At 37.4% G+C, this 8,785-nt stretch overlaps 1 pseudogene; it reads left to right on the top strand.

The window, feature by feature from the left end:
• Positions 1-7,668: 7,668 nt before the first annotated feature.
• Positions 7,669-8,104, top strand: LOC144234496 (large ribosomal subunit protein uL24 pseudogene; annotated as a pseudogene).
• Positions 8,105-8,785: the final 681 nt, after the last annotated feature.

Below are 8,785 nucleotides of genomic sequence, written 5' to 3'. Positions count from 1 at the left end.
TACTATGATTACATAGAAAAAAGAAAAAAACAACAATTATGCATATGCATTGACAGGGTAATGCTGCATATAGTAACAACTTGTACATGTTAAATCACAAATGAAACAGCATTAGCATTGAATTTCATGTATTCCGCTGCACACCTGAATCCTAATTAGCAACTAAAATAGGAAATGTGTGGTGCTGCATGTATTGATAAGATCTCAGTTTTATATTCTTCAGACACCAGCCATTTAACATGCATTGCAGACTAAGAAAAGCTACTTTAGCAGTTTTACAGTTTCCTTTCTAAACTTTCTTCCTCCTTATTATTGAAAGCAATATACTAATTCAAAAATCAATCAAAGATAACTGAAATATTGGCTAAATCTGGAACTGCAGTTTCTAATATTTATTGTTAACAACATATAGACAGTAACTGCCATGAGGAGTACGAAGCAGAAGCCTCAAATTCAGGATGCAAATACATGAACAGTATTCTAGATGACCTAAACCAATGTAGTCAACTCAAACTTTTCATTTTTAAGGGGCCACAGAGGACACTGGTACTTTGTTTCTGCCCCTCCTTAGCCCCTTTTTTTGAAATGGCCCCTGTAACTGCAAAAGAAAGATTTATTTTGAAGGCTGAGACAGAGGAAAAGGAGTTTAAACTTCATGACTTTTCCCTGGCTGCCTCTATTCATCTCTCTCTCCATCTCCATTCCTTTTCTCGCCTCTATATTTAAATTGGCCCTTGCACTACCATTTGATTTATTCTGGAGTTATTCTTACAGAAGAAAATTTCATTCACAAAGCCACATTTCTTTGAGTTAATACTTTCTTTTATTTTTCCACTCTCCCCCCTAGATTACAGACCCTCTCTCGTTTGTTTGTGCCATTTTGTCCATCAATAGCATCTATAATACAAGTTAGTTTTTATTACGTATGGCAAGAAATGCAATGGGGGAAATTGCGCGCGTGCGTGTGTGTGTGTGTGTGTGTGTATTCATGCTTGCGTGTGTGCATGTGTGTCTGTTTAATTTTAGGTTGTATTCTAAAATAAGGATTCAGTATAAAATTGATGATAGTAGTCTTTCAGCAAAATTCTATTTCTTTGAAGCTTGGCTGGTGTTTCATTTACTAACAGGACACAAACATAAAAGGTAATTACAAAATAATTACACTAGCAGACATCAAAATAAAATGTTTCAGAGAAAAGGACCTGATAAATATCTGCTAAGTCACAGGGACTGTATCAATTAGGATGCTCCTAGTTGTAAACAACAGAACACCCAACGCAAACTTGCATAAACAATAAAGAAAATTTATTGGCTCATGTAACTAATAGTCCAAAGGACAGGAGAGACCCGGGTACAAATGACCAGAACTCCAGATGATTTGGCTGCAGTGAATTATCTCAATTCCTCCCTTCTTTGATTATTGGTTCTGTCCTTAGGCTAGTTTCTTTCCAGGTTGCACAATTTTAGCTGACAACAACTAGGGTCATCTTCTTTCCCACTCACACCTCCCAAGAGAGAGTATGTTCTCCCCCACCCAGAAAGAGAAAGTCCTGAGCTTCATTCTGATTGACCCAGTTTGGGCCACTCTTGAATCGTCTGTAGTAGCAGGAAGGCAAGATGTATGGATTTAAGCCAACAAAGGCATATATTTGACACCTGCTGACATAACTCCATAGGTTTTGTTAAATATTGAAATGCTTCTAAACCAGATGATAAGCAGCCCATGTTCTGTGTCCCCGTACATGTTCCTCACTGCACCAGCAATCCATCCTGGAATCCTCCTGACCCACCTTTATCCAGCAACTAAAAAGTTAACATCTACAAACTAGGGATCCATTTGGTCCCTGCTCCAGCAATGCAGCAGGCCTCTCTTCTGTTTGGATGGATCAATTCTGATTGTGAAACATTTTGAGTATTATCTCAGCCTGTAGCTGAGGGCATTATCAACCCCACTATATTAGTTGCCTAGGGCTGCCATGACAAAGTACCACAAAGTGAGTGGCTTAGAACAATAAAAACTTATTCTCTTATATTTTTGGAGGTTAGAAATTCAAAATCAAGGTGTTGGCTGAGCCATGTTCCCTCCAGAGTCTATAGAAAAGAATCTCTCGTCTTCTCTTATAGCTTCTGGTAGTTGCCGGTCTCTTTGGTGTTCCTTGGTTTATGGTAACACAACTCCAATCTTGGCCTCCATCTTCACATGATGTTTGTCTACGTGTCCATGTCTAAATGTCCCTCTTCTTATAAGGGTACCAGTCACTGGATTATGTCCCATCTCAATCCAGCATGACTTCATCTTAACTTGATTGTATTAACAAAGACCCTATTTCCAAATAAGGACACATTCACAGGTTCCAAGTGAACATGAATTTGGGGAGGACACTATTCAACACAGTACACTCCTCCAAGTGGGACGGCTGCTATGTCATGGGAAAGTGGCAAAGTGATATTGGGGAAGTTCCCACAACATCTACTAAATGCTGGACTCTCTGTCCTCAACTCTCTTCTTTTACCTGTTATAATCAACAGCAGCTTAGTTGACCTGGCATTTCAGATTTTATGTGCATCTTCTGAGCTGGATCATATTCTGCCTAACCTCATTTTTAATGCTAAGGCTTAAGCCCATGGATTTCAAAATGCAGTTTGGGGAAGTGGTCTGACAGAGAGTTCTTAAATAAACACTTCAGTCCAGGCATTAATAGTAGAGTGACTAAGCAATATATTTCACCTAGGTAATTACTATTGTTTTTCAAATATACATAGCTGTGATTAATTATATAAAAATCCATTTAAAATCTTCCTGTATATGGAAAACCCAAAAAATTCCACCAAAAAACTGCTAGAACTGATGCATGAATTCAGCAAAATGGCAAGATATAAAATCAATGCACAAAAATCTGTTGCATTACTATACACCAACAATTAAGCAACAGAAAGAGAAATCAAGGAATCAATCCCATTTACAATTGCACCTAAAACCATAAAATATCTAGAAATAAATCTAACCAAAGAAGTGAAAAAGCTATACACCGAAAACTATAGAAAGCTTATGAAAGAAATTGAAGAAGACACCAAAAAATGGAAACATATTCCATGTTCCTGGATACGAAGAACAAATATTGTTAAAATGTCAACAATACCCAAAGCAATCTACATATTCAATGCAACCCCTATCATAACACCAGCATTCTTCACAGAGCTAGAGCAAACAGTCCTAAAATTTGTATGGAACCAGAAAAGACTCCAAATAGCCAAAGCAATCTTGAAAAAGAAAACCAAAGCAGGAGGCATCACAATCCCAGACTTCAAGCTGTATTACATAGCTATAATCATCAAGACAGTATGGTACTGGCATAAAATCTTCCTGCATTCATAACATCTCTTTGTCATTATATATGTTCTCTATCAACAGATAATAAAGGACAACTATGATTGTACTTTAGCACACTGGCCTCTATTAGAAGGACCATGTGTAAACTGGGAAACAAGCCTGTCTGCTGTCACAAAGGCCAAAAGAACAATAACTCAAACAAATAGCCATTGATTTATTACTCATATAAGAGCTGGAGTACAAGGAGTTCAGGGGTCACGTGGCAGGTCCTCAGTCTTGAGGACCTAGGCACTTTCTACACTGTTGTTCTACCATTCTCAAGACATGGCTTTCATGCCCTAGTCTAAAATGGCTTTTGCTGGTCTCACCAGTGTGGCTGGATTATACTTACGTATCACTGGCCAGATCCTAAAATATATGGCCAAACATGGCAGTTAGAGTATCTAGGAAATATAGTCTTCATCTGGACAGCCACGTGCTCAGCTAAACAGTGAGTTCTAAAGAAGGAACAAATTAGGGGGAGTTAGCCCTCCTTAACAAAAGCTACATGCTTGTGGAAGAAAATAATGGATATTTGCAAATGATATGCATATTCCTAAAAGATTATTAAATTTGTTCTAAGATAATTTTCAAGATAAATGTACATATCCTTGATATCATAATTTTGTGATCTGTTTTCTTTGGCCTCTACCTCATCTTACTAACTGTACTTACATAGTTGGCCTGAATATGCTCATTAGATGTCTATGGTAAGAAGGTTTTAAAGTCATCAGAAGAATGGTTGTAAATACTGGAGTCAACAAGAAACAGCATACGGAAGGGGGAAAATTACAATTTGCAGAGTGACTATTTTGCTAGCATGAGACTTTTAACTCCCTATATCTGGTGACAGGTTATCCAATTACAACTACTATGAAGAAAAGTTAAGGTACGGTATCAATACTGAGGGCATAAACTATCTGCACAGTGCCACAGCCCACCAAGACCTTGTATTGCTTAGAACCTGATACTCAATTTAAAAGCAGATTCTTCTTAAATTCTTCTTATAAGTCAAGATCCTTATAAATATTGAACAACAAATTTGGGCAGAACTTTGCCAAAACAAAACAAACAAAACAATAATGCTGCTCTGCCCCCCCCCCAAAAAAAAGGAAGGGGAAAAAAAGGTGAATAATTTTTTTAAAAGAGTTAACATTGGAGATTGGGAGTATACTATTCAAGTTACAATTAATTGTTCAAAGGTCTTCCAGTGCTTCTCACAATCCTTTGACTTTTTGCAAAGTCTTACTGTAAACATTTTTATAGAGATATGGGTACTGAATGGTCTCAGTGTGTCCCTTGGATGCATTTCCCCATTCCTCCCCACCTGATCTGTACCCTAAGAGGCTGATTTATATGAAACATATCACTAGACTTGCTTGCCCTTTAGTTTTTTGCTGAAACTCATCAATGAGAGGCTCCAACAGACTATCAGACAATGGAAGGACATTGAAGTTGGGTATTTATTCCCCTGCTTCTCTTCAAGCCAGATTGTAGGGTGATAGTGCCTGTGGTCCTCCACTGAAGACCACAGCTCCTCTCAGTGGGTCCTGTCCTATAATTACAGCCATAATTGTCTTGCCTGCTCCCTGGACCTACAGAGAGTAGGTAGACAGACAGGGAGTCTACCCAGGCCCTTCCTATTGATTTAACCCTGCTTATGACTTTATAGATAGTTCATTAATTATATTCTCCTAAATTGCTCCTTTTGGGTAAGCCATCTGTTCCTATGATCCTGAGTGATACAATAAGGAAGAAATGACTCACTCATCAAAAACTAGTCTTACTAATCCAGTGGCTAATGAGCCAGTCTCAATTTTGGGATTCTCTCCTTTCTACAAATCCATGCTCTCTTCTTCCTAAATTTGGGAAGTCTCACCTCTTTCATGAACCATTTCTAAACTAGCCACATGGCTCTACTTCCTAAAAACACTGGCCATCACTTCCCCAGCTCTGTCTATTACTCTATTTATCTACATCTGATATATTTATAAGCCATTTCTAAATTTACTGATGCTTGCTCTAGACCATTTTTTAAAGAGGCTTTACTGTCTCCAATGTGGAGATGACTTTGTCTACCTTCTGTACAAATTCTCTGAACATTTCTAGAGTTCTATGCTTCTTACAAAAGCATATATATACATAGATATATAGATACACAATATTTGCTATTTCTGGGAAACAAACATCCCACTTTTTTAGGGTTTGAATTGGGAAGTAAGGTGAATATAAATTCTCTCAAAATGTACTCTTCTACAACTTTCGTTGTGAGTAACAAATCGGATAGTTCCTCCTCATCTCCAGCACCTCTTAATGCAAGAGGAACCCAAGACTTAGTCTCTTGTGTGTGTATCCATCCTCTTTCCCTGGTAGTTTTCTGCCAGTCTCAGGACTTTATAGGCCTAATGAACCTTTCTACTTTTAAGTCTAATAGACATTTTAATCTCAAAATTAACATATCCAAATCCAAACTTTGGCTCTCCCTCTTCATTCCAACTCCAAATAATTGTTCATGTTCCAATCTTGTTCTCTCAGAAACTCCAGTTTCTTGGGTCCAAAACTTTGGAGCCATTTTTAACTCACCTCTTTTTTTTTTTTTTCCCACCATGTAAAAATCTTTCAAAAAGTTATGTCAGCCCTATATGCAAAATATATCCAGATTCTAGTCACTTCTCACCACTTCCTTTTCTGCCTACTCTTCTGGTCCAGACCACTACAATTCACTACAGTAACCTTCTCACTGGTTTCCCCTGCCTAGGCCCTCATCCATCTAAGAGTCTTCTCTTAGTAGAGCAGCCTGAGTGCTTCTTTTTAAAATATTAGTCACATCATGTCATTTCTCCTTTCAAACTCCTCTCCTTGTTCCACTCTTATTCAGAGTGACACCCAAAGCTCTTACACGTAGCCTATAGGGTCCCACATGATTCAGCCTCTGCTGTCTGTCTAGGTGCATGTCCTGCTGCATTCCAGATACACTGGCCTCCCTGTTTCAGGATAACATACCTGCCACCCCCTTTTCTCTTAGGTGTCTACAAATCTCACTCTCTCATTTCTTTCAAGTCTCTGCTCAAGCATTACCTCCTCAGGGTTCAGCCTTTTCCCATAGCAATTACCATCATTTGACATTTTATATATTTCACATGTTTATTTTACATTATCTATCCTCCCCGTAAGAATGTAAATCTTGTATAAATTTATGCATTTCTTAAATATTCTCAGTTTTATTTACTACATATTTGCAGCTCTTAAATCTGTGCCTGGTGATAAAAAAGCACATAGCTTTCATAAAAGAATGAAAGTATATATATATATATGTATATATATATATATACATNCACATAGCATTGATAAATGAATGAAAGTATATATATATATATATATATATACATATATTCATACATATACACACACATATATATACACACATATATTCATATATATATGTTTCTTTCACATAAACATTTTTGCAAATATAAATAGGCATTAGAATACCTCAAATAAATATTTAAAATATTTAAAAAACTCATGTGTATAGAGTTCCAGCCATGTATTAGGTCCTGGGTCATGCTTTACAATCATGAGTTCAATGAATTTTCATAACAGATCCTACATGATTGGTCTTAGCATAAGCAACTTGCAGATGAGATGTTATATAACTAGTTTAAGAAGTGAAAAACTCGCTACATGGGGAATATGGGTTCAAATACTGACATGTCTGAATCCAGAGTTCATTCTCTTTCTGATATGACTTAAAACATGCCTCTTTAAACTTAATAAAAATCAACAATAGTAATAGAAAGATGAAATCAAACATTCATTTAAAAGGGGGCAACTAGGGGCACCTGGGTGGTTCAGTGAGTTGAGTGTCCGTCTCTGATTCTGGCAAATGTCAAGATCTCACGGTTAGTAAGCTGGAGCCCTGCATTGGGGTCTGCGGTTTGGGATTCTTTCTCGCCCCCTCTCTCTGCTCCTATCCTGCTTGCACTCTCTCTCTCTCCCTCCCTCCTTTTCTCCCTCCTCCCTCACTCTCTCACAATAAATAAATAAAATAAACTTAAAAGAATTAAAAAATAAAAGAGGACACCTAATGCCTAACTAGGATTCCACATGTGTGAAAATTATAAACCCTAGCTTTTAGAAGAAAAAACACTGACTAGACCAGGCAAAAGGCTGAACAGAGATCAGAAAGGCAGAACCACACACTTGAGCAGACCAAGAGATTCTGGTTAGAGAAACTGCTCTAAAAAAACCATCTTCTTTTCTCTTTCATGTTCATTGCTGAAGCAGCAGCAGCCCAAATGAAAATCAAACCCGTTGTCGTTTCTAACCAGAGCAAGAACCATAAAAGGCGTTTCAATACACCTTCTCATATTTGCAGGAAGATTGTGTCTTTCCCTCTTTCCACAGAGCTGAGACAGAAGTACAATGTTCCATCCATGTCTACCTAAAAGGATGATAAAGTTCAGGTTGTATGGGGACAGCACAAAGGTCAGCAGGTTGGCAAAGTAGTCCAAGTTTATGGAAAGAAATGTGTCATCTACACTGAACACATGCAACAGAAGCCAATGACACAACTGTCCTTTTGGGCAGCACCAGCCCTGCAAGATGATCATCATTAAGGTAAAACTGGACAAACACAGCAAAAAGATCTTTGAATGTAAAGCCAAATCTTGTCAGGTGGGAGAGAAAAAGGGTAAATGTAAAGACAAAACAATTGGGAAGATGCAGGAATAATCTTATAAACTATCTTCATTATACAAACTGCTCAAATAAACAACAACAACACAACAACAAAACAACTTCCCAACCCTATTCTTGTGATCTACCAGCTGCCCCATATGACCATGGGAGATTGTTTCAAGTTCTTGCTTATTGATATGATATCAATTAGCATCAGCAAAGTGAGATAATCAAATAATTCCAGAAATAAAATTAGGGCCCTTATTATTAAACAATTCTTCTAACTTGGTCAATTAGAAAATAGTAAAGAGTGCCTTCCTTTGCTCTTCTGCCGGTCATGTGAAAAAACCCTGGGATTGGTTCTGTCCCTTCTTCTCTGAGTCTTCTTTCTTTGAAAGATGTGCTATGTTTGAAAAGCTTTATATTTTAAAATAATCCAGAAAGGAAAAAGAAAGAGTGTAAATGTCATAGTACACCCCAGACACAACGAAATGTTCTTGGGAAGCATTCACAAGTAGGTATCTGAAACTTTTCAAAACCACATCAATAAAAAAAGAGGTTACATGAATGACTTTGGATATGGAAGCTTCAAGTATTTTAGCAAATCAGAAAGTCTATAAAGCAAGACAAGACCCTTTCTAATATCGCCTAAGGTCTCTTATCATATAAACAGAAGTTCTAAAGGGGCATTTACATAAGCAATCCACATTTAGAGCCAACACAAACCTCCTATTG

This window comes from Crocuta crocuta, unplaced genomic scaffold (genome assembly GCF_008692635.1).
Source record: "Crocuta crocuta isolate KB4526 unplaced genomic scaffold, BGI_CrCroc_1.0 scaffold154, whole genome shotgun sequence".
NCBI classification, from domain to species: domain Eukaryota; kingdom Metazoa; phylum Chordata; class Mammalia; order Carnivora; family Hyaenidae; genus Crocuta; species Crocuta crocuta.
Note: the sequence above shows the minus strand (reverse complement) of the source record. Positions and strands in the feature narration are given on the sequence as shown.